The sequence below is a fragment of the Manis pentadactyla genome, chromosome 11 (genome assembly GCF_030020395.1).
Source record: "Manis pentadactyla isolate mManPen7 chromosome 11, mManPen7.hap1, whole genome shotgun sequence".
In the NCBI taxonomy this organism is placed as follows: Eukaryota; Metazoa; Chordata; class Mammalia; order Pholidota; family Manidae; genus Manis; species Manis pentadactyla.
Genome location: NC_080029.1, coordinates 72536176 through 72562664, shown reverse-complemented (window position 1 = coordinate 72562664; position 26489 = coordinate 72536176). Strand labels below are relative to the sequence as shown.

The following is a 26489-nucleotide window of genomic DNA, read 5'->3' as shown; positions in this document are numbered from 1 at the left end:
TTTCCTTCATAGTGTTTATACCTATCTAAAATTATAATTTATTTAGTCTTATATGTTTGTCTCCCTCTTCACCTACAAAAAATATAATTTACACAAGAGTAAAGACTTTATGTATTCTCAGCCTGCAGAACAGTGCCTAGCACACAGTATTTACTAAATAAACATTTATCAAATGTATGAATGAAGAGTAAAAATAATAAGATATTATACAAATAACAGAAGGTATAAAGACTAAACAGAATACAAATTTACTGAATGACTTACAAACCATGAATAGATATCATTTAATAAATAGGGTATCACAGCAACATATGCCAACATTAATATAAATATTGACAAATCTGAAAAATAGGTAACAAACATAAATAAAGATATACATATACATACATACTAAGAGAAGAGAGGAATGAGAATAGGGTTATACTGATCAAAATAATCAAAATTATAGACTGAAAAGAATATTCTTAAGAAAACACACTTAAAAGGTTGTCTTCTACACAGCACTAACATTCAGATAATTTTATGAAACACTCTAAAAAATAAAAATATCCACATATTCAAATTCAGTCTGATCTGAAATAATATCACCTTCATAATGAAAATTTTCAGACCAGTGATTATCTTCAAAGACTAATGAGAAGAGGCAAAGGAGAGAAATAAGCTATCTAGAAAGTTCTAGCACAGCAAGCACTCAGTCTGCAGCAGTTACTTTCTTCTTAGGAGGCCACTGTATCCTTTTACCAGGATAAATCAGATCCAGGTAGGACTGGTAGTTGGGTTGAAGACTTTTGTAACATCTCAAAAGAAGTCTGCTTCCCTTTGTATTACATACCTCTAAAAGAGCTAGAAAGGGACTAATGTAAAAAGAGAACTAACCAATTGCATGGCTTATGCTAAATTATATTTCCAATTGGCATATAACCATATTTTAAAAATGGGATCAAAGACAGAAAGGTATAAGTTATAGCAAGAGCCTAAAAATCAGCATATATGGTAGTGTGTTGCCAGGAAAATCTGTTTTCATATAATTAGTACTAAGCCAACTATCCTTAGTAGATTATTATTCAGAATTCATTTAAGGCACTTTTGGGTAGTGTTAACACTAATAGGAGCATCAAGTTGGAATAACGTGTGATTAACTTTAAATGTGGCACTGATCTATGTTTTAGCAATCCATTCAGTATCTTTCATACTTCAATACCAGGCATCAACTACCTCATAACTGAGTGAACTTAGAGAGGTTGTACTGAGAATATTCTCGATGGGAAGCACAGAGGTGAATATTATGTGGTTCCCACCCTCAAGGAAAATGTATGGTTGGTCCTTGAACAACATTGCTTGGAACTGTATAGGTCCACTTATATAGATTGTTTTCAATAAATACATTGAAAAATTTTGTGGAAATCTGAGACAATCTGTAAAAACATTTTTTTCTCTAGTTTGCTTTATTGTAATATAGTGTATAACAACATACATACAATATATGTGTTATAATAACATACAAAATATGTGTTAATTAACTATGTTATAGGGAAGGCTTTTGGTCAACAGTAGGCTATTAGTAGTCATGTTTTTAGATAGGCAAAAGTTATATGCACATTTTCAACTATGCAGAGTGTCAGCAACCCCAACCCCTGCATTGTTCAAGGATCAACTATAATATAAACAGGGACAAAAGCAGTACACTGATCTTGGCAAGTGATAAGTAATGAACTAGAGTTTTATCAATGAATTAAGGAATGAGCACACTGTAAATTATATTTTATTGAAGTACATTTCAGAAGGCACTGTAAAAACACATTTTAAAAGCAAAATAATTAAGATCTGAAAATAAATGAGATGATATTCAAGTCAAAGGAGAGGAATGACCAGTATTATTTTAACCTTGGGTCACAAGATATATGGTGAAACCATAAGCAAGAATGATTCAGGTTGGGAAGAAGAAGGAGAACGGAGAACTAAAGATGATTTGGTTTTAGACATGCTGAGTCTGTCAAAGCCAGCAATTTAGTGGGAAAAGGTAGAGTTAGAATTTCAGAGAAGCATAAAAAAGAAATATCAATTAATGGCTAATTTCCTTATTATTTCCACTTACACCCATAATATGTGAATTATTTTATATAGAAACACCATTTAGGATTAAGTTTAAAATAAAGAATTAGGTTTTTGATGAATTTTACTGCTCATTATTTATTTTTTAACATTTTACTTGACCCATTCAAAGAGGGTTTCTAAATTAAAATCCTATACAACACCACAATCGAAAAAAAAGAAAGACCTACTTAAGAGAAAAAAAATAAAACATAAATATTTAGATTTGAAGTACATTTTAGAAGGCATATTTTTCAAAACTGTACTTTTTAGCATTAATTTTCCTATTTGACAACTGGTGGCTATACATACCACCAAATGCTTCCTAAAAATTCTCCTGGGGTCTTAGAAAAACAAAATTTTGTTCTTAATACCAAACTTCCATCATATAGCAAAATTCACCTTTAACTAAGTAAAAAAATACAAGAATAACTAATTTCACTAATTTTGGAAGGTACGTAGAATGTTTTAATTACTACAATGGTTGGGAATGGTTAAACTATCAGGAATCAACAATGTTTCTTGGTACCTAAAACTGAGGACAATAGCTTGACCATATTTTATAGTTTGTTCCTTCTTAAGAAAACATAGATACAAAAGTCTATCGGTATAAGAAATATGACTACATACAAGTAATCATATATACTTCATTCCTGGCATCTATACTGATTGAAATTCAACTGATCTGTCATTTACCTTTTTTTTTTTAACTGTCTACATGAACTACTTGGTTAGCCTTATTTATCATAGTAAACTCCATCAACTGAAATAAAACAAGAAGAAAAATAAGAAATGCAGGAGAAAATGGAAAACTGAGTCAAGAATGAACTTGCCTAAGAATGGAGGAAGAGAAACACCACTGGGTTAAAAAAGAAATCACAGGCATAAAAACTAATTCTTGCCCCTCAAATACTGTTTTAAGTAAGGATAGAAATAAGAATAGAAGTATTAACTACTCAACAATTTTATAAACTTCAATCTTAGTGTTCAGAAGAGATTCATTAAATTATCAAATAATGTACAGAACATATTATTAACAGAGCCCAGGCAGTAAGGTGTTCACCATTCAACAAGTCAGTGGCTGTCTCAAAAATGTTCACAATCTAGTCAGGGAGAGAGAAAAAATTAGAGATAATATAATAACACTTTAAGGAAAGTATTTGTAAAAAATATTTATTCTAACTGCCAAGATCAATAAAGACTTCACCTAAATTGGGCACTGAAGACTGGGTAGGATTCCACCAGGAGCAAAGACAGAAAGAACATTCCTGACTCAAGAGAATAGCTTAAGACAAGGCATGGAACTATAGAAATGGATGGATATTCATAGAAATGCCAGATGCCCATTATAGCCTCAGCACATGTGGTGTAATAGGATATTAAAATGAGAATTTTCCTGTTCTCTCAGTTTCAGTTAAGGACACAAGCTGAGAACAATTGGTTCCAAACACTAGAACTGAGGTAACAGCTCATCTATGCAACATTTGTAAAGATGGTCAACAAATGGCAACTATACTTACTATGGTGAGCTTTTTGTAATGTAGTAAACCTTAAACTAATGTAATATTAGATGTCAACCATACTTCAATTAAAAAATGCTTAGGCATAATTTAATCCATCATTCACATAAAAAAATACAAGCATATTTTAGCAGAGGGGAGTTTATAGATTAAGGAAGAAATAAAACAGTGATTCACTCAGAGTTTGGCCAATGTTCTTTAGAATACAGGACACTTAGGAATGGTATAGGAACTAGACTTAATTTAAGCCTGAAAAAAATCTAAAGGCAAGAGGTTAAGATGCTCTCAGTCTGAGCTACTACTTCAAAAACAGCCAACACTTCAGAGTTTGTGGGGTAAAGAATTATATTTTTGAATGTGACAGGTAAGGATCCCTGGGAAAGGAACTAGCATTGAGCCATTTTAAAGGGAATTCTCCCCAGAAGACTGCAAAATGTACAAGATAATTCCAGAAGAAAGAGTCTCAAAGTAGATCAGAAACTCAGAGACTAAAGAGGGTAGTCAAAAGAAGACAAAGAAAATATAAACTGCACCAAGGAATCACAACTAGGTCATCCCCAAATGGTGGGGATCAATTCAGAAAAGCAAGGGAAAGAACACATTTAGATTTCCAACAGATCTTTACTGCCAATTAGTTCTTCCCTAATTCTAACCTCAGAACTTTGGATGACCCAGATGTAGCACAGTGAACAGGGAGAGAAAAAAAGGCAAAAGAGAAATTAATCAGAATGCCTACTAGTTGACATGTCCCCAACTCAGGTTTTTAAGCCTGCTTCAAGCAAGGCTAATGTAAGGGAGACATTTTACACTGGATATGAGAGTTTGGAATTTTAATTTCTTAGCCTGTTTTTTAAAAATTTTCACCTTAAAATTAAGTATATTTTGAAATGCTAGAGAATGAATAAACAAGGAATGGAAGAGAAAACGAAGTGTAAGAAGAAGAGCAGACACATTTGAAGAGCATTTTTAAAGGGGCAGAAGAAAATAATAGAGTAGAATTTCAGGTACAGTGACAAGAAAGAATAAAGTAACTTTCTGCTTGCATCCTTCTGAGTCTTTTTTAATAAACCTGGTAAAAGAGGTCAAAGTAGTCTGATTATAAGGGCATAATTGTGATACAATTACTGTGGAGTTTAAAATTGATTCTATAAATATAGAAGAATTAAAGTTATTTTTTTCTAAAGGAGTACTAACCATATAGCGATATATGTTGTCACTCATTTCCTGAGTGGCAGAAACCCTGTTACGTACTAGGCCAAAGAAGTTGAAGACAGACTCCACCCTCAACAAGTATACAGAGGAAACAAGCACAAAGCAGTTACATCACACGCAACGGCTGCTAGCACAGGAGTGAGCAAAGCCTACAGGACCATAAAGAAGGGTCTTCTAATAAAAGTATCAGGGATGAAGGAGTAGGAAATATCTTAATTAAGGAGAAATCTAAAGTGAGGCTTGAGAGATAAGGCTGAGTAATCAGATAATAGATTAGGGATAATGGGGTGTGTGGATGGTTGGAAAAAATTTTATGGCAAACAAAGGCCCAAAGAAAACATGACATATTCTATAAACTGCAGAGTTGTATCAATCAATCAATAAACACAGTTTACAAGAAAAGAGGCTGAAGACACAGGGAGGAACCAGATCACAAGTATAGACAGGGAACTGGGATTTTTATAAGGACAATGGGAAACATTAAAAGGATTCAGTAACACTCATTTTTCATATATTGCATATCTAGCATGTGCTAATCACTGTTTCACATGTGTTTTATAGTTTTTTCCTCACAACAACCCTGTGAGGTAGGTGTAATGGATCCCAGCAGATAAAAAAAACACTTGAAGTTGTGAAACAATTTACACTTTATTCAATAGCTATAAAGTGGCAGTCAGGATTCTAGACCAGGCTTCAGAAAATACATTAGGAATACACACGTGCGCACACACACACACACACACTTTTCCACAACACACAGAAATTTCAAAGTTAAAGGAAACTTTTTAAGTAATAAATGCTTGTTATTTTATTATTGAAGATGAGAAATGTGTAGCATTAATAGTTCTTTATGCAAAGTTGTACATTTAATTTTTCAACTAAACCAACTTATATTGAGAAATATTGCAGAATTCATAAAAATTGGCAAGAATTAAATGGTATATGAAATAAGAATAGCAAATATTGGGGTAATTATATAAGTATTTTACCTCCATTTATCTGCCTGAGGGATAAGGCTGAGTTATACAGATAGTAGATTAGGGATAATGGGGTGTGTGGATGCTTGGAAAAAATTTTATGGCAAACAAAGGCCCAAAGAAAGCATGACATATTCTATGGGAATACATAGAATTACTTGGGAAAACACCTTTTCACATTTTATTTCCAAAATATGTAAATTCAAACTGCATGTATTATTGTTCAATGAATATATATTATATTTTAGATGATAAAAAATAATGTCTGAACACTAAATTTTATTAAATGAAGCAATTCAAATATTCATAACCATTTAGTATAAAAAGAATTGTCCACCTAATGTTAAACTGCAAAATCATCTCCCTATTATTCCCAATGGAACATCTTAAAATGTTTCATCTGCCTATCACATCACAAGAATTTGTTCAAATAAATTTGACATGACAAATAATCTTTTGAAAATGTTTGGGATGAATATAATATGTTCCTAATTTGAAAGAGATGTATGTATTTTGTAAAAACTAAGGAAAGTATCTAAGAATTAAAAAATATGGATGGAAACTATTTAAAAATGCATGTTCTTTAAAATTAGTTTAAATAAAATCTACAACTCAAAGCATACCTCTTTGTATCTTCTTATTTTCTCACCAATTTCTATTTCTAGAGCTGATCCTAGTATTTCTTTTTGAAGTCTCTCATTAAAAGCTAGATATTGCCAGAATATTCCTGGCTAGAGGTCTAAGTCCACATCATTCAGTATTAAAAATTCATATTATCTGTGTATTTGTTTCATTTTCCTATATCAAATAGAAAATTATACTGGGGGAGAATGAAAAAATTAAGATTTCATTAAAATTTAATTACCCTATATTTAATATTCCTGAATTTCCAAATTATTAAGTGAATATAAATTAAATAATAAGCCAGACCACAAACTCAAGTACTTCATATTAAGATGTAGAGCCCTCCCTTGGAAAACAGTCAGATAAAGATATCAGGTATCTATAAGATGCTTTATGCAATGAGTATAATTTCTAAAAAAACTACACAAATGTCCAAAATATACAATTTAACTGAAACACCAACATATTCCTTTATTTTTGATTACACAAATAGTACATGTTCAATAAATTCAAATAATGCACAAATAGATTTGAAAAGTTTCCATCTAATTCCCTTTTCTAAATTAACATATGCTGGGAGTATATTAAACTATAAGGTCAAAGGGTAAAAAATTGAATCTATTAAGTTGTTAAACTTTCATTATCCACAGAGTCTATGTATAACAATTAAGTATTCTGTATCATTGAAAAATGATGAACTCAGAGATGAACAGTAAGAATATAGAGTGTACCTTTTCATCAAAACAATATATAGAACATATGGTCTATTCTGTCATATATGATTACTTCATTTAATAAGATGAATGGGAGTAAGTAATACTTACAATTACACTGTAGAAAATGGAAAAGAACCAATTACAGCAAATCAAATATTTCAAATACTGATAAAATACCTTCTTGCTACAGATATATAAGTACATTATGTCTCAATTATATTCTTTAAAATATTAAGGTGTACTTCTTTTAGTGCCTTGACTATTAAATGAAGTATTAAGTCTATATGCAAGGGGCAAAATCTCATTAAAAAGTTAGTTTTCTAGTAATGTTTAATTACATTCCACTCTGAATATAACTAAACCTAGATTTTTTTCTAATTTACCTGATGCTTCCATGATGAATAGGACATTGAGAATTGTACTTCACTTAAGCATTCTCAAAAAAATTATTTCAAAAGAGTGGGGGTAGCTCCACTATAAAACTAGATAGTTGAAATCTTTGTAGGAAATCACACCTCCTCTTTTCACTCTAAAATACTATCACTTGGCATTGAATGAACACAAAAACCTTCTAACTAGAGCAAAATCACTTGCACCAAAATATCTTGGTTACATAATTCTAAAGTACATAGAATTCTATGCCTGAGTTAAACAGAAAACACTTAAAGAAAAGGACTCTAGAAAAGAATTTCTTCCACCCACCTCATTTTACAAGTAAACTGTGACCCAGAGATGCTTTTATCTGCTTTCATTGAGAATCTATAGGCATAGAGATGTACATCAATATCATTTACTTTTGACACATAATTGAAAGTTACCTAAAAAAAAACCACTAAATTTCATGATTAAGACTGTGTGAAGACTAAAAGACCTTAATTTCTTGCCACAGAAAAGTCTACAGATGCACACAAAAATTTAAAAATAATTCAATAACTAGTAAGTCATACTATTGACTTAAAAAAGCAAAATGATGAAATATAGCAACCCATATTACACAGTTTAAAATAGACACAGCAGTTTCTAATGTTTTTTTCCTATCCTATAAGGCATAAACAGGCCAAACTATTACTGAAAATAGCGCTCTTAAAATTACTTTTACAAGTGGAAAAACAGAATCATTAAGTAATTGAATGGGAGAAAGAGATTAAAATACACTAGGTGAAGTTCAAGTCTTTACGTTTCTTCTCTCCCATGCTTTGTTTCAACATGTTAAAAAAAACAAAACTTGAATTCAATGTTTTTAAAACAAAGAATCAAAACTAGGTTCATCATAAACCCTCTTTGTTGCAAAACTTCCACCATAAAAATGAAACTATTACAACTTAAGACACAAAACACTGCAAGCAAAGTTAATTAGGATGTTAACTGCTGAGTTATAAATTCATTTGCTACTTCAGCAGCACAGCTCTAAAATCTTATATGATGCTGGTTTAGTTATCTGAAAACATTCAAGACTAAAATGATTCTCGTAAGTTTCACTAAAATTATTTTTAAAAGCATTTTAGGTTTCATTTGCCTTTAGAATAAAATAATTTTCAAGGAGTGCATCCCTTTGTGTATTATCCAATTTGGTACCAATCACAAATTAAATGACCTTAAAAAAAATTAGAGCTAAGGAGTTCAGCACTAAGTTTAACTGACCTCAATACATTTTTAAATGATGCTTCCCATTTATTTGTTATTCTCTTTTACTGGGTTTTCCAGTCTAGAGCAGGTACACAAGAAACTTACAGTCTATGTAGTACTCCTAGTCAGTTTCACTCTGCAGATGGCACAGTGGAGAAATACCTTCTGTACAGGACCATGTACAATTTCTTCTGCAGCTGTCAGCACCTAGGGGAAAGTGCGCTGTTAAACAGTTGCTGCGTTCCACCTCAGAAGTGGCTGCAATTCGGTGGTGGGTGAAGTGACTTCTGTACATATATACAGGGATGAAAAGTACTATAGAAAATGAAAATATTTAATAACAAAAGTGGCTGTATGAACACTGTGCCACAGCAAAAGAGAATACATCATTCAGTCACAAAAGCCCTACACAGATGGGCTACTGTTCATTTAAAAATTGAATGTTAAGAATGATTAAAGGAAAAAGTGAAATACAGTTATTCAATTCACAACATAACTATAAATCAGTGTTAAAACATTTATGTTGAAAATTAAACCCAAACATTGTATATGGATTTATAATATTATTTCTATAGTAATTTGCCTAAAACCGAGCAAATGCATGTAGTAAGATTCTTTACTCAGTTTAGTTAACTTAATGATTTTGTTTTAGATGATAGTTCAAAAGGGAAAAAAATAGGGGAGATATCAGAGTTGAAGCATAGTGACAGGAAAATCTCTAAAGAAATGTAAGGAAATGTTGGGAGCCACACAAAGGCAACAAGATGGCCACTGAAACAACAAGACGACCACAGTTCATGAGGTTCCTGCTTCACTTCCTGGAGATTAGCTGCGAGCCCGCGCGCGCCAACAAGAAAGCCCGCGCGCGCCAAGAGATACTCTTCTCCCCCTCCTTCCCCATTATCATATACCAATCAGAATGTAACTCGCTGCGCCATCCCTGCTATGCAGCCAATCCCCTGCTTACAAGTATCCTATGGCCCACTCTGCCCCTGAACACTGGTGTATATCTACCCCCGTCTTACAATAAAATTTGAAGGCTTGATCAGAATACTGTCTTGCCTTCGCTCTTCTCTCGCCCCCATTTTCTTCCAGGTCAGATCCCCTTCGTCTCCACAAATAACTAGGTCCCGCTGGACGGGACAAGTGGCGCCCAACGTGGGGCTCGAAGTGCGGATCTTTCGCAGGCGGACCCCCGAGAAAGAGATCGTCTGCAGACCCCTTACTAATGAAATAATAGGAGACGCCTTTCGCCGCTCACGGAAGCCGTCGTCCCTGGTGAGTACCGGCCGCCTTACAAGAAAATGGGAACTAAATTAAGTAAAGAAGCGGTCTTCATAAGAGACCTAAAAAGTTCACTTAGGGAGAGAGGAGTTCGAGTTAAAAAGAAAGACTTGGTAAAGTTTTTTATTTTTGTTGATGAAGTCTGTCCGTGGTTTATCATTAATGGCCCCGAAATTCATCCTAAAAAATGGCAGAAAGTAGGTAGAGATTTAAATGATTACCTTATCAAAAACGGCCCTGACTCTGTTCCTGTTTCAGTATTTTCCTATTGGGGTCTTATCAGAGATATTGTTGAAAATACTGACCCTGATAAACGTCAACTCTTGTCAGTAGCAGAATATTGCCTCCGCCCCCTATCTCGGGCGGCCTCAAAATCGTCTCTTTCGAGTGATCCCCCTGCCCCAAAATCGGCTAAATCCCCCTCCCCTAGCCCGACACCATCTTTGCTCGGTGCCCTCCATGATACCCCTCCCAAATGTCGCATTTATCCGCCCCCTCCCTCGAGATTCGGACTTTGTCGATACACAAAAGGTTTTTCCAGTCGTGACTAAGAGCCAAAATGGCGAGCCTTTAGATCCGGGAGACGCGGCTGAACTAGAAGACGAGGCGGCCAAGTATCACAACCCAGATTGGCCCCTTGCCGCCCCGTCGCTTAACCCCCCTTCTTACACACCCCCAGTTTTGAAAAGAGCCTCTTACACTCCCTCTATTCAGCCTCCCAATGTTTGCGCCCCGGCCTTTTTGCCCCCGTCGGCCCCTCCGCTACCCCCTCCGGCTCCCGGTCCTGTTGGCCCCCCTACCAGCACTGAAGACCTAATAGCACAGATAGTAGAACAAAGAATAACTTGCCATCTCCAAAAATTAGTTGTCTCCCAACCAGTTCGTCCCGCATTATATTCGCAAAAGGGCCTCTCTAAGAAACCGCTTACAGCCACAAAACCTAAAAAACAACCTAAAAAACTGCTCTTTCCTGTTCTTACCCGGGCCTCCGCCCGCTCTGGCCCCACCTCCACAACACATAGCCCGGAGGAGGGCGATCTTGAAAGCGACGGCGAAGACGCCCCTGCTGCTCAGGAAATAGAAAGTGAGGGAGAGGAGCAGGCTGAGCCAGAGCCGGCCGAGCCTGCTGATGGCCCTAGAGAATTTCACAAAATCCATTTCAAAAGCTTAAAAGAGCTGAACGCGGCCGTTAAAGCTTATGGCCCCAATGCCCCTTTTACCCTTTCTGTTCTTGATTCGCTGTCTCGAGGAGGACATTTACTCCCAGGTGAATGGCTGCGTATAGTCCAGGCTGTGCTTACCCGTGGTCAGTTTTTAACTTGGAAGGCAGATTTTGCTGACCGCTGTCAGACCATCGCTGCTGCCAATGTAAAAGACCCTCATTCCCCAACAGCGTCCTGGACTTTTGATAAGCTTACGGGACAGGGCAGATATATCTCTGAAACCAGGCAGCAGCGCCTTCCCCTTGGATATCACTCCCTGCTTCCGGGACTGCTAACACTCCTCTAACTAAGATCACTCAAAGCTCGCAAGAAGACTATAGCGAATTTGTTAGCAGACTGTTAGAGGCCGCCGAAAGGACCCTTGGTTCCGCGGCTGCCAATGATAAGATTGTAAAACAGCTAGCCTATGAAAACGCCAATTCGGCATGTCGAGCCGTCCTCCGCGGTAAGACTCGAGACAAAACTCTTGATGAAATGCTGAGAATGTGTAGAGATGTCGATCCTTTTACATCCAAAGTCCAAGCCCTTTTAGCTGTAGGTGCCGCTGTTCAAACTCCCCCGGCTTCTTATCCTCCTTCCTTCCCCAAGGGCGCACCGCCTATGCGTAACTGCTTTAAATGTGGACAGCCAGGCCATTTCGCTCGCCAATGCCCTACCACAGCTCCTCCTCCTAGAGTTGGGTCAGTCCCCGGTATTTGCCCTCGCTGCCATAAGGGGCGGCACTGGGCCAAAGAGTGCCGTAACAATCCAACAAATCCTTTTTACAGTACCACAAATCCTTTCACCCCCCCTTTTCAGGGAAACGGGCTGAGGGGCCAGCCCCGGGCCCCCCAGCCAATTCCATTTCAGCCGGCCTCGGGGAACAGCCTAGCTGTAGCACTCCCGCCCTCTATCGGGCCACACCCGGGAGTGCAGGACTTGACCTCTGTGCCTCCTCCTCAACAATATTAACGCCTGAAGAGGGAATTACAATTATTTCCACAGGAATTTATGGCCCACCTCCCAAAGATACTTATTTTCTAATTTTAGGGCGAGCTTCCACCACAATAAACGGCCTTATTGTCCACCCTTCCTTAGTTGACAATGACTATACTGGAGAAATAAAAATTCTTGCTAGTGCCCCCCAGTGCCCTATCAGCATTATGAAAGGTCAGCGCCTTGCGCAGGCGCTCCCCCTCCCTTTAAGTACATCTCACCCTGCTATTCATAAGCAGCGAGGCTCCTCTACCCCAGGTTCTTCAGACTTATATTGGATCCAAGCTATTACTAAAGAACGCCCCACTCTTAAACTTAAGATCCAAGGAAAAGTATTTGAAGGAATTTTAGATTCGGGGGCCGACTCTACGGTCATATCTCAGGCTTCATGGCCCTCCAGCTGGCCCTTACACGCTTCCTTGACCCATCTACAAGGAATTGGGCAGTCAAGAAACACCTTACAGAGCTCACAGTTATTAAACTGGGAAGATGAAGAAGGAAATACCGGATCCATTCAACCCTTCGTAGTTCCTGGGTTACCGGTAAATCTTTGGGGAAGAGATATCCTCTCTCAAATGAAGGTCATCATGTGTAGCCCTAATGAAGTTGTAACACAGCAGATGCTTTCACAGGGTTACCTCCCTGGTCAGGGGTTGGGCAAACTAAAACAGGGAGATCCCAACCCGATACTGGCCACGCCTAAGATAGACCGCTCAGGTTTAGGGTTTGAAAAACATTTTTCGTAAGGGCCGTTGCTCCTCCTGCACTCCAGGCAGACAAGATTACTTGGAAAAGTGATGTTCCTGTCTGGATCGATCAATGGCCCCTTACCACTACAAAATTAAATGCAGCCATAGAGTTAGTGCAGGAACAGCTGGCTGCTGGACATATTGAACCTTCTACATCCCCTTGGAATACCCCAATCTTTGTAATCCAAAAGAAATCAGGCAAGTGGAGGCTCCTACAGGACCTCAGGGCGGTTAATAAGACTATGGTCTCTATGGGCGCATTACAACCGGGAATTCCCTCTCCAATAGCCATCCCTAAAGGGTATGTCAAATTAGTAATTGATCTAAAAGACTGCTTTTTCTCCATACCTTTGCATCCTGATGATTGCAAACGTTTTGCCTTTAGTATACCCATTACCAATTGTGTAGGGCCTTCTCCCCGGTTTCAGTGGAGAGTTCTCCCACAAGGAATGGCCAACAGTCCTACTCTTTGCCAAAAGTTTGTAGCCCAGACTATAGACCCCTTTAGGTTGCTCTTCCCCACTTTGTATATTATCCATTATATGGATGATATTCTTCTTGCCAGTCCTGACCAGCAACAGCTCTATGCGGCCAGTCAACAGCTAGTCACTGCCCTCCGAGATCGAGGACTACAAATTTCCCCAGAAAAAGTCCAGGTCCACCCCCCCCAACTTTTTTTAGGCTTTGAATTATTTTCTAATAAAATCCTCACTCAAAAAATTCAGTTAAAGAGAAGCTCCTTAAACACTCTTAATGATTTTCAGCGTCTGCTAGGAGACATCAACTGGCTCAGGCCTTATTTAAAGCTGACCACCGGAGAGTTAAAGCCCTTGTTTGATGTCCTACGTGGAGACCCTGATCCTTCCTCCCCCCCGCTCGCTTTCATCAGAAGCACAAAGGGCATTAACCATTGTAGAGCAGGCTATTTCTGAACAGACCATTAGCTACTTCTCTCCACATCTAAGTTTGTGGCTGCTCATTTTCCCTACCCCCTTCTCCCCTACAGGAGTCCTTTGGCAAAACCATCCACTATTTTGGGTTCATTTGCCAGCCTCCCCCCCTAGAGTCTTAGCTACCTATCCTCAATTAGTTGCTGCCCTCTTACGTTTAGGCCGAGAGGCAGCTCTCAAGTTGTTTGGGAGAGACCCTGAAGTTATAACCCTCCCATACAATACATCTCAATTACAATGGCTTATTCAACATGATGATGATTGGGCAATTAGCTGCACCTCCTTCCAGGGGACAATAGACAATCATTACCCTGCAGACAGATTAGTCCAGTTCCTTCAAAAGACCCCGGTTGTCTTTCCCAAGAGGACTAAAACCACGCCAATTGCTGGGGCCGTAATGGTGTTCTCTGATGGGTCCTCCTCCGGTATAGCCGCTTCCAGTATTAATGGGCAAGTTACTCGAATACAGACAGACCTCTCTTCTGCACAACTTGTTGAACTAACTGCAATAATCAAAGTTTTTGAGCTTTTAATAGATGCCCCCTTTAACCTTTACACTGACAGTGCCTATGTAGCAACCTCTGTTCCCCTATTAGAGACAGTGCCTTACATACGTCCCTCTACAAATGCTTCCCCCCTATTCGCAAAATTGCAAAAATTAATTCTAAACCGCGATGCCCCTTTTTTCATCGGGCACATACGCGCTCACACTGGCCTTCCAGGGCCGCTTGCCAAAGGCAATGACAGAGTTGATCTGGCGACTCAATTAGTAGCCTCTGTCACGTCAGACTCACCCTTGGCTGCAGCCCAACGGGCCCATGAACTACATCATCTCAATGCTCATACTCTTAGACTCAAATTTTCAATCACCCGAGAACAGGCCCGCCAAATAGTTCGGCAATGTCAAGGATGTCTAACTCTCCTCCCAGAGCCTCATAATGGAATCAACCCCCGGGGGTTGGTTCCAGGAGAGATATGGCAAATGGATGTCACTCATTACCCTCCCTTTGGTAAATTAAAATATATCCATGTGTCTATTGACACATGTAGTGGTTTCCTATGTGCATCCTTGCAAACGGGAGAGGCAACTAAAAATGTTATTACCCATGTTCTCTCATGCCTGGCATATCTACCACCACCTAAAATCTTAAAAACTGACAATGGGCCTGGATACACCAGCTCTAGCTTTAAACAGTTCTGTGCGCAGTTAAGTATTAAGCACATAACAGGAATCCCCTATAATCCCCAAGGCCAAGGCATTGTTGAAAGAGCCCACTTAACCCTTAAAAACATGTTATTCAAACTTCAGTCGGGGGGAGAAGTACTCTATCCGAAAACAGGTAATGCAAAGACACTCCTAAATCATGCATTGTTTGTTCTTAATTTCCTTACTTATGACTCCGCGGGTAAAACCGCTGCTGATCGCCTTTGGCATCCCTCCACGGCAGATAATTATGCACAGGCTATGTGGAGAGATCCGATGACCAACACATGGCACGGGCCTGACCCTGTGCTCATATGGGGGAAAGGACATGCTTGCATATATGATGCTAAGGCACAAAATGCCCGATGGCTCCCAGATAGGCTCATTAAACTTCTAGACACAAATAAAAGCAAAAACAATAACTCTAGTCCAGGGCATGTTAACCCCTGAGAAGCCTTCCCTTTCTGTTTAATTTCAGAAGGCAGGAAGTAGATCCACGCATCTCATGTGAAACCTGTTGTCCCAACCGAAACAACTGACGATCATCCCGCGTGGAGAGCCCGATCCACCAAGAACCCTCTCCGGCTTAAGATCAGCAGAACGCCCCTAAGATGATCGCCTTCGAACTGTGTGCCATTGTACTGGTACTGTGCTCCCTTCCCCCAGGCAGATGTTCCAGCCCACAGCAGTCTCACAACTTGACCTGGGAGGTGATCAGTGGGACAGGGAACGTAGTTTGGAGTGTGTCAAAAATAGCACACCCCTATTCCTGGTGGCCAGACCTGTACCCCGACCTGTGCAAATTAGCAATAGGTGCTCCAGCCAATTGGGATTTGGAAGGGCACACAGACTTCCAAAAACCCCCCTCCTCCCCGTCACCCCCTGGGAGACTAGGATTAGACCCTTGGGGAGGATGCGGAGAGCTCGGCAGGAGGAGCAGGTTAAAGACCCTCACTTTCTACGTCTGCCCTGGCTACCATCGCAGCCAAGCCCTTAACTATAAGTGTGGAGGAAGAGCGGACTTTTTCTGTGCAAGCTGGGGTTGTGAGACCTCAGGTGACACCTACTGGCGGCCCTCCTCCTCATGGGACCTTATTAAAGTCACTGCTAATTACACCCACCCAAAAACAAAGAACCAAGGGAACCCAAATTGGGGCAACGATGGCACGTGCAATACATGGTGTCACCCGTTGCGTATCGAATTCACCAATCCTGGGAAACGGAGTACTATTTGGACAACGGGGGCCACATGGGGACTAAGACTGTACAAAGAACGTTATGACGATGGAGTCTTGTTTATACTCAAGCTTAGAGTAGAGCCTCTTCCGGCTGTCCCAGTAGGACCCAACACTGTCTTGCGAGACCAGCCGCGTCTCCCAGCCCCACCCGCGCCAACCCTAGCCCCACCTGCAGACGCTGCCACCCCTTCCTTCGCCTCCACTCTTAACCGACCCACCTTCCTTCCTAGCACCGGACAGCGCCTTCTCAACCTCCTTGAAGGAGCTTTCCGAGTTCTAAATACCACCAACCCAAATACTACCAAATCCTGTTAGCTATGCTTTTCCTCTTCACCTCCTTACTATGAAGGACTAGGATTGTTGGGCAATTTTAACAATACGACCAGCCACGAAGCCTGTGGCTGGGGCATGCAGAAGTTAACCCTGACTGAGGTAACTGGAAAAGCTACATGTTTAGGAACAATTCCCTCAACCCATAAGAGTCTGTGTAATCACACCATACCCATAGTTTCCTCAGGTGAAAACAGATATCTAGTCCCTCCCCGTCAAGGATGGTGGGCTTGTAACACTGGACTAACACCGTGTGTTTCCACCTCTGTTTTCAATTTCTCCCATGATTTCTGTGTTATGGTTCAACTAGTGCCGAGGCTTATATATCATGATGATCCCTCATTTGTCACTGAGTTCGACCCTAAAAATAGGTACAAGAGAGAATTAGTCTCGTTGACCCTAGCCACATTAGTGGGAGTAGGAATTGCAGCAGGAGTAGGAACAGGGACAGCTGCCATCATCCAGGGGAACCAAAACTATGAAGGGCTGAGAACCGCCATTGACGACGATCTAAAAACCATAGAACAATCTATTACCAAACTTGAAGAATCTCTGACTTCCCTTTCTGAAGTCGTCTTGCAGAATAGACGGGGGCTAGATCTACTGCTCCTAAAAGATGGAGGACTGTGTGCAGCTTTAAGAGAAGAATGCTGTTTTTATGCAGACCACTCCGGAATAATAAGAGATTCAATGTCAAAGCTTAGAGAAAGGCTAGACCAGAGAAAGAGAGAGCGAGAAGCTAGCCAAAGTCCCTTTGAGTCCTGGTTCACTAAGTCCCCATGGCTCACAACTCTGATCCCCACCATCCTTGGACCCTTAGCAGGACTCCTCCTTTTAGTGTCTTTTGGCCCTTGGGCCTTAAGAAAACTAACAGCCTTTATTCGAGAGCAGGTTGACCAGCTCGTCAAGCCAGCAGTTGCTGTTCATTATCACAGACTTACAGCCTGTGATGAAGAGTCTGATACCGAGCCAACCAACGCTCCCGGTCTCCAGTTCTCTACTTTACAAACGCCTCAACCATGGTACCATCGATTCTGACACCGTAATTAATGTGGCCCATATGCTGGTCGGCCAGAACCAAGCATACCCCTAACTGTGAGGGTATGGGCATCGAGATGAGTGCGAGACAAAGTACCGCAAGGGAGGGTTCTTCCTAGAACCTCTCTGGTCCTCCCTGAGAATATGCCTGGTTTGCATAGAGGTTGGTATCCATATGTACATAAAGCCTTAATATCAGCTAGCAATTTGGCTTTCAGCTCTGCCTCTCCTCCCTAAAAGATACCGAGAGCATATAGGTAGACATTCGCAAGATGTTACCTTACTGGAGGAGCCAGGCCTCTATTCCCTCACTCGATTAAGGCCCACCTTTCTGAAATAAATAGAAAGGGAGGAGATGTTGGGAGCCACACAAAGGCAACAAGATGGCCACTGAAACAACAAGACGACCACAGTTCATGAGGTTCCTGCTTCACTTCCTGGAGATTAGCTGCGAGCCCGCGCGCGCCAACAAGAAAGCCCGCGCGCGCCAAGAGATACTCTTCTCCCCCTCCTTCCCCATTATCATATACCAATCAGAATGTAACTCGCTGCGCCATCCCTGCTATGCAGCCAATCCCCTGCTTACAAGTATCCTATGGCCCACTCTGCCCCTGAACACTGGTGTATATCTACCCCCGTCTTACAATAAAATTTGAAGGCTTGATCAGAATACTGTCTTGCCTTCGCTCTTCTCTCGCCCCCATTTTCTTCCAGGTCAGATCCCCTTCGTCTCCACAAATAACTAGGTCCCGCTGGACGGGACAAGGAAAAGTAATGTAAAACTCTGAATTACTTTATATTGAAAAAATTTTATGAAATAACTATTCCTCAACAACCAGCAATGGTTATTTTTCATATAATAGAGCTTTAAAAGTTATCTTATATAAATGACAAGTTTTCTTTTCGAAAGTCACATTAAGTCAGAAACTAAATAGTCTTTGTCTTTAGTCATTACATATCAGTGAGTTAACCAAGTGTATGATAACTTTAATTCATTAATGGAGAAAGTTACTACCACAATCTGCTTTTACTAAAATAACACCTCCCTTTTTCCATGATTTGTTTTTGATGGAATCAGAAAGTCAAACTAAAAAAATTACTCTTTGAGAAGTATCACTGAATCAAGAGGCTGGAAGGTGTTATCTTTCTAATCTTTTATCTTTAGGAACAGACAACTATGCTAACATTACTCTGAAGAGGTAACTGTGTACATTTCAAAACAACCACATTTAGGTTTCTGGAACAGATTGAGGGTGCTTTGAAGCAAAGTCCAATAAATATGACAATTAAAAAGTGCCCAATCCATTAAACTTTTCTGAATCTCACTTACCACAACAGAATTTATTTTTGCATATACTCAGTGTAGTTAGAGATAGCTGACAATTTCCTTTCAGCTTTCTTAAGTTCTTTCTATGATAAGGTATAGAGAATGTAAATAAATATTATTTCCTTTAGGTGACAAGAGGTGGTAGAAGAAGAAAAAAGTAGTTTCCCAGCCTCTTTATTAAAAGAAGGCACACACAGGGATTTCTAATCTGAGGTCCATGTATGGAATTACGGAATCTAGGAATTTTGCAAAGTTTCACACTAAAATAAAGACATACTAGATGAGTCCAGAAGTACATTTTTCTAAGGGCAATGGGCTATAAGCTTTCATCAAGTCTCAAAAGGCTCTGTGGACTTTCCCCCCAAAAAGTTTAAGGAGCTACTGATAAATTATGTGCAGACACCCAAATGAATAAGCAGCAATAATCATTTAAATTAAATGTGTAACTGTTAACAGCTGTTTCTTCTTGTGTAAAATGAATGGCAGACACAGAGATGTTCCAACAACTAAATGAAAAACCTCACATAAAGCACATGATACAATATTAACCAACTATTAGTAGTCATAATTATTCAAAAGAGCTATCTCAACTAAAACTTTCTTAGAACAACCCATCTTTGTTTACTGCTACTTAACTTCATCATATTCCTTTATTTAGCTGTATCTTCTATTTTTATTTAGCTGTGCTTTTAAAAGAGACCAGTATCATAAGCTATGTTTTCTGCATCTTTAGATAATGTAACATTTTAAAAAATGTTTTAAGTACAGGCTTTGGAATAGTGCTGGATCTCTCAAAAAGCCACACTGTACTTACTTGGAACAGGTTCAGACATGGAAAACATTTGGCTTCAAATAGTCATCTAACTTCATTTCCTTTACCAGTTTCTCCTTCATTCACCCAATATACAAGCATAAAATCTAAATATGAAGAATCTACCAAAGGATCAAACTTTCTGAGAAAGCTATACAAGTAATACTTTTACTTTCATAAATTATTCTCCCTACTACTTTCAGTTTAGTTTTCTGAAGGTAAAAAATACAATAAACACTCATACGTACATATCCTTTCAAAGGAATCCTTGAGTTATGACATGTAAATTAGCTTTACTTTTAAAATGAATTCATAGTACTACAAATACCAAAAATAGTGTTAACAACGCTCTTCAAGATTGTGTTAACTTTTAAATACTCAACAAAAAATGACACATGAACTCTTACCATGTATTAAAGAAAGCAACAGGTTTGAGAATATATATTAAGTAACAGCATATAGAGCAACTATATAGTTGGTTACCAATCACTTCAAATGTAAAGGCCTTTTCTAGAGTCTTCTTATGGTACAATTTATGTTTTATGTATTCACACACTAATAATATATAGCAGTAAAATGGGAATAGGCTTTAAGTAGAGGCATACAAGTAAGAGAGGCATATTAAACACTCAGAGTACTGCAATAAAAAGGATATGAGTGGAATATGGAGTGAATGAAGGAGTCAAGAGAAGGACACTCGGCACAGGCCCAGTTATGCTAGGGAATTCTGGAATATTTTATTCTAAAGGGTGGCATTTACACAAATCACTCTAGCAACAGTACGGAAGATGAACAAGAGATACAGATGGTTCAACTAGGAAGACAACAATGGGAAAATGTAGCTAGGAATAAAAGACACATAAAAAATTTAAAAGTATACTAGTTTGTAAAACATTAGAAGAGTAAAAACTATGGGGTATATCAAAGCTATACTAAAGTTTGAATATAGAAACTAGCATCATTCATTCACTTATTCACTCAACAAAAATGTCAGTTGACTCCAATGGGTACAGTCTTACTTCAGGCACTGGGTAAAGCACTGCACAAAGGAGCCAATTACTTGCCCTCTCAAAGATTGTATGCTAATAGAAAAGAGATAATAAATAAACTATTATATATATTATACAATTGTTCATGTGTAAACCAAAACAAAGCAAGTTATGAGAACAGAGATGAATATACTATTTTAACAGAGTAGTCAGAGAAAAAAACTATGCAAGTACCATTATTTGAACAAAGAATGAAATGACATGAGACCACAGACTATCTGAGGTAACAATACTATAGATGACACATAAGAGCAAAGTCTTTGGGCAGGAAGAAGTAATCAGAATTTTAACCTGGGGTCAGATCATGTAGGTCCTTGTAGGTCCTAATAAGGACTCTGGATTTTTTCAAAAACTGTTAGAGAAGCCATTGCAATATTTTGTCTGAGGGAGTGATATGATCTGTTAAACATTTTAAAAGGATCACAACAGTTCTTTTGGTAGAACTGATGGTAGCCAGAAAGAATGGAAGTACAGTAGTCCCCCCTTATTCCTATTTTCGCTTTCCTCAGTCTCAGTTACCCATGGTCAACTGCTGTGAGCAGATGATCCTCCTCCTGACATGTTGTCAGAAGGTCCACAGTAGCCTAACACTGCGTCACACTGCCTACATCACTTATTTCATTTAATCTCATCACATAGGCATTTTTATCATCTCACATCATCACAAAAAGAAGGGTGAGGAAAGTACAATAAGATATTTAGAGAGAGAGACCACATTCACATAATTAATATAATATATCATTATCACTATTCAATTTTATTACCAGTTATTTTTGTTAATCTCTTATTATGCCTACCTTATAAATTAAACTTTATCACAGGTATGTATAGGAAAAAACATAGCATAAATAATTTTCATTACCATCCATGGTTTCAGGTATCCACTGGGGTCTTGGAACACCCTCCCCACAGATAAGGGGGAACCAATGTACTAGCAAGACAGTAAAATTTACATAACAGAATATCAGGGAGGACTCTTTTCATAGCCAGGGATTGGCAATTAGAACCCAAGACTAGGAACAAAGAATCTTCAGTCAAATATTTTATATTCAGAAGACAGTCTCAACAGCGAGAGCCAACTACTCCACCACAACCGAAACATCTTTACCTTCCTCAGTTCCTCTTTACCCAAGAATTGCCCACCCTCTCCCCATCTTGAGTTAATCTATCATCAGAATTTCCTTCACTGACTTAATGTAGTTAAACAGTGCTATTGCCAAGGGTCCAAATCAAGCAAGAATGAGTACAAAAGATTGGCAAGAGGGGAAAACTGGTACCTTATCTCTCAGCTAGACTTCTGCTTGTGTTTAGACTTGCTTATCATCCATGCCCACCCCCTGCTTCTCCACGCCTATTTCAGGAGAGGGGAAAAAAAGACTTAGACTTAGAAAACAGGGTAGAGAAAACTGGAGTCACTAAAGTAGCTGGACTTGAGTCTCCAGACAATAGAGACCCCAGCAACCAGAGGCTGTGGGTATACTGGAGAGGTAGAAACTGAGAAAAAATACAAAAAGGCACCCAGAATTGGATGTGACACTCTATATATCACGCCCCCAAAAAATGTCTGCACATGTGCTGTGTCAGAGAGCTAGTATTCTTCTCTTTCCCCAAAGAGGTATGAGAGCTAGTCAGTGTTAGGCAGAGGAGCAGAAACAGAAACAATGGAACAACGAAGGTGCCACTTAAGTAAGATAGCCTTTTCCTCTTCCCTCTCTCTCCTCCAGACATCAGCACCCAGGATTCAAAACAGGAATATAAAAGAAAAGATCAGATCACTCTCCACTTAGTGGAGTGAGCAGATCTTTTCCACATTCCAGTCTCCTAGAAAAGCCTAAGCAGCACTGGTAGAAGGGAAAAAGTGGAGTTTTAAATGGGGCTAAAGGTTAAAATTCAAAGTAATCAGATTAAGCTGACTTTACTAGATGACAGTCAGATTAAACTGACTTTCTGAAGTTACCAGAAAGCTATGACATTTTTTTGAGATGAGTAAAGAAACAGTAAGAAGTGATCTGATCTTTCATAAACAAAGTTTATACTGGAGAAATAAAAAACATTCTGTGTTTGAATTCCTACTTAATTGTCCATCTTAATTCATGCTGTATTATGAAATGGTTAGCAACAATGAGCTGTAAATGATTTTGACTCCATCTCTCTCAAACATTCCACGAGTATCATAATGAATGCCTGAATTATCTATCATAGTCTTATTTCTTACTCCTAAGAACTAGCAATTATATACCTGTGGGTATTTCAAAAAAGAATTTCTTACATTTTCCCCGTATAAAAAAGTTATAGAAATATTTTGAACATATATAAATAATGCTAGGTCTTATTACAAATACTCACAAATAGAAGTGTACATATAAGTTTGTGGAGAAAGCTAGGTTGTATAGAGGCAACAAAGCAAAATTTAAGTAAGACACCAAACTTAGAGGGTTGCAAAGTAAAGAGGCTCTAAGAAGTTAAAAACAAGCAAGCAAGAAAAAAACAGGGTAGAAGGTTTATTGTTTTACAGGAATAATATTGAAGTAATCTAAGACAGAATTTTAGAGAATATTCTGCTCTGACTCATAGCTTAATAATTAGGACTTTCCCCTAAACTGAACCATGCTTTTTCCAGTCCTTTAATATTTAAATTAATGTTTAATGGGAAGAATTCTCTAAAAACTTAGGTACATCTTTTTAAATAAATTAAGGTATCAGCATTTTACATGACTAAATTATACATAATCTTATCTGTATTTAAATATTACACTTTTACAGAATACAGGATCCTTTTTCTATTGATGTAACACTGTATATAATATTTCCATTTTACAAACATTCATATTCCATGTATATTCAACATGTTTTTTCAGTCAGTCCTCCTCAGAGACCCAACATAATGAAGAAAAAGCAATGTGAGTCAAAATTACAAAACTTCTTTCTTTCTTTATACCTTTTCTCTAGTATTTTTTATAAGACAAAATAATAAATATTATCAGTTATAAGTATATTTGACAGTACAAGGAAAATCATACAAAGTCAAGTCATTCAAACTTATATGCTAATTCACTGTTAGTAAATAATGTCAGTCACACTTTTAACAAAATGCTGGAAGAAAGTTGGAAGACTGACACTATCTGACTTCAAGACTAACTACAAAGCAACAATAATCAAGACAGTGTAGTACTGGTAAAAAAAACAGACAAATTGATCAGTGGTGCAGAATACAGTGCCCAGAAATAAACCCACCTAATCAAGTGACGTTTGACAAAGAAGCAAGCAAAAATCAATGAAGAAAGGGTAACCTTTTCAATAAATGGTCCTGGCATAACTGAACATCCACATGCAGAACAAAAAAAGAATCTGGACACACACAACGAAGCTTTCATAAGAATTAGTTCAAAATGGATCATAGAGTAATAAAACTCCTAGAACCTAACAGGAGAAAATCTAGGTGACCCTGGGACTGAAAATAACTTTAGATATGACACCAAAAACACAATCTATATAAGAAAAATTTGATCAGTTAGACTTCAGCTCTGAAAAAGCTGTAAAGAGAATGAAAACAGCCATAGATGGGGAGAAAATATTTGCAAAATATGTATCTGATAAAGAACTAGTTATTCTAAATACACAAAAAATTCTTAAAATTAAACAATTAGAAACAACTAATTAAGAAACAGGCAAAAGATATGAACAGACACCTCATCAAAAAGATAAACTAATGGCATATACCCATATGAAAAGATGCTGAACATTATATTATATATGTATTAGCTTGTTAGGGCTGCCATAACAGTACCACAAACTGGATGGCTTAAGCAACAGAAATTGTCCTACAGTTTTGGAGGCTAGAAGTCCAAGATCAAGATGTTAGCAAGACCAGTTCCTTCTGAGGGCTGTGAGGGAAGATTCAGATTCCAGGCCTCAATTCTTGGCTTAGAGATGACAATCCTCATATTCCCATCGTATTCTCCTTGCATGCATATCTCTGTGTCCAGAATGCCCCCTTTTTATAAGAACACCAGTCATACTGGATTAGGACCCACTGCAATAACCTCACTTTAACTTGATTATCTCTGTAAAACCCCTATCTCCAAATAAGGACACTTTCTGACATAGCAGGGGTTAAAGACTTCAACATTTCAATTGTAGAGGGGGCAGGATGCGGGCAAAATTCAACGTATAATTGTACATCATTAGGGAGTTGCAAATTAAAACAAGATAGCATTACACACCTATTAGAATGGCTAAAATACAAAACAGTAACAACACCAAATGCTAACAAGGACAAATTAAATATATTCTTAACATAAGATCCAGCAATCACACTCACTGCTATTTACCCAAATGAGTTGAAAACTTATGTCCACACAAAAACCTACACACAAATATTTACAGCTGCTTTATTTATAACTGCCAAAACTTGGAAGCAACCAAGATGTTCTTCAATAGGTGAATGAATAAACTGTGGTATATCCATATTATAGAATATTATTCAGTGATAAAAAAGAACTGAGCTACCATGCCACAAAAAAGACATAAAGGAAACTAAAATACTACTTGTAAAATGAAAAAGCCAATATGAAAAGGCAACAAATTGTATGATTCCGAGTATATGACATTCCGGAAAAGGCAAAACTAAAGAGACAGTGAAAAGATCAGTGATTTCCAGAGATGCATGGGGAGGGAGGCTGACAAATAGGTAGAACACAGAGGATATTTAGGACAATGAAACTCTTCTGCATGATAGTATAATGATGGATACATGCCATCATATTGTTGTAAACAAAGAGTGAATCTTAATGTAAACTATGAGCTTCAGTTAATAACAACGAATCAATATTGATGCATCAACTATAACAGTCATCCCACACTAATGCAAAGCGGTAACAGAAAAATTGAGTGCTGCAGGCAGAAGTAGGGGCAAAAAGGGTATATGGCAACTCTCAGCACTTTCTACTGAAAGTTCCAGTAAGTGTCTAAAACTGCTCTTAAAAATTGAAAAAAAGAAAGTGGTTGTTGTATTAAGAAGGTCAAGAAAAGTCTTAGGATAATTATATGGAAATAGAAGCCCCAAAAATCTAAATGCAAATGGTGACAATATTATTTTTTCAGCAAGTCATGAAGACGAACTATGGAAAAGAGAGATTTTATCTGATTTTTAAATATGGTGACCTGAATCAATGCATGTAGAGAAACAATGGTAACTGTTATAATGGCTGGTATGCAAATGAGTTTATGAAGGTAAAACTTTTTTGTTCATTTTCCAGATATTCTTTCATAAACTTCTTTTATCATCTTACCAAAAAAATATATTCAATTTAAAGCTTCTTTCTCCAGCTACTTGCCTTAGGAACATAGTGAAGAAACCTAGTATTTCACATATTTGAAATAAATAAATCTAAGTATACAACTACTCAAATTTGCTTTCATCACATGCAAGTAATAGTTCCAGTTTCTAGGATCACAGTGCATATTAAGCTATATGTTTATAAAGGCAACTCATGCCATAAAACTCAATAAAATTGTCACCTATGTATACAGGAAAGCTACAACT

General features: G+C 38.1%; 1 protein-coding gene across 9 annotated transcripts in view; it reads right to left on the bottom strand.

Annotated features, from left to right (window-relative positions):
• NOVA1 (NOVA alternative splicing regulator 1) overlaps positions 1–26489 on the bottom strand; it is a 167477-nt gene that overhangs the window by 103133 nt on the left and 37855 nt on the right. For 2 of the 9 annotated variants that reach the window (XM_057488528.1, XM_057488529.1), the window contains 2 exons: positions 8872–8973; positions 7843–7899 (listed from right to left, as the gene is read on the bottom strand). The exons of 5 other annotated variants lie outside the window; for them this stretch is intronic. The gene's annotated coding sequence lies outside the window, so the exon portion shown is untranslated. The remainder of the gene's footprint in view (positions 1–7842; positions 7900–8871; positions 8974–26489) is intronic. 2 more of the 9 variants (XM_036884537.2, XM_036884538.2) reach the window with 1 other exon arrangement.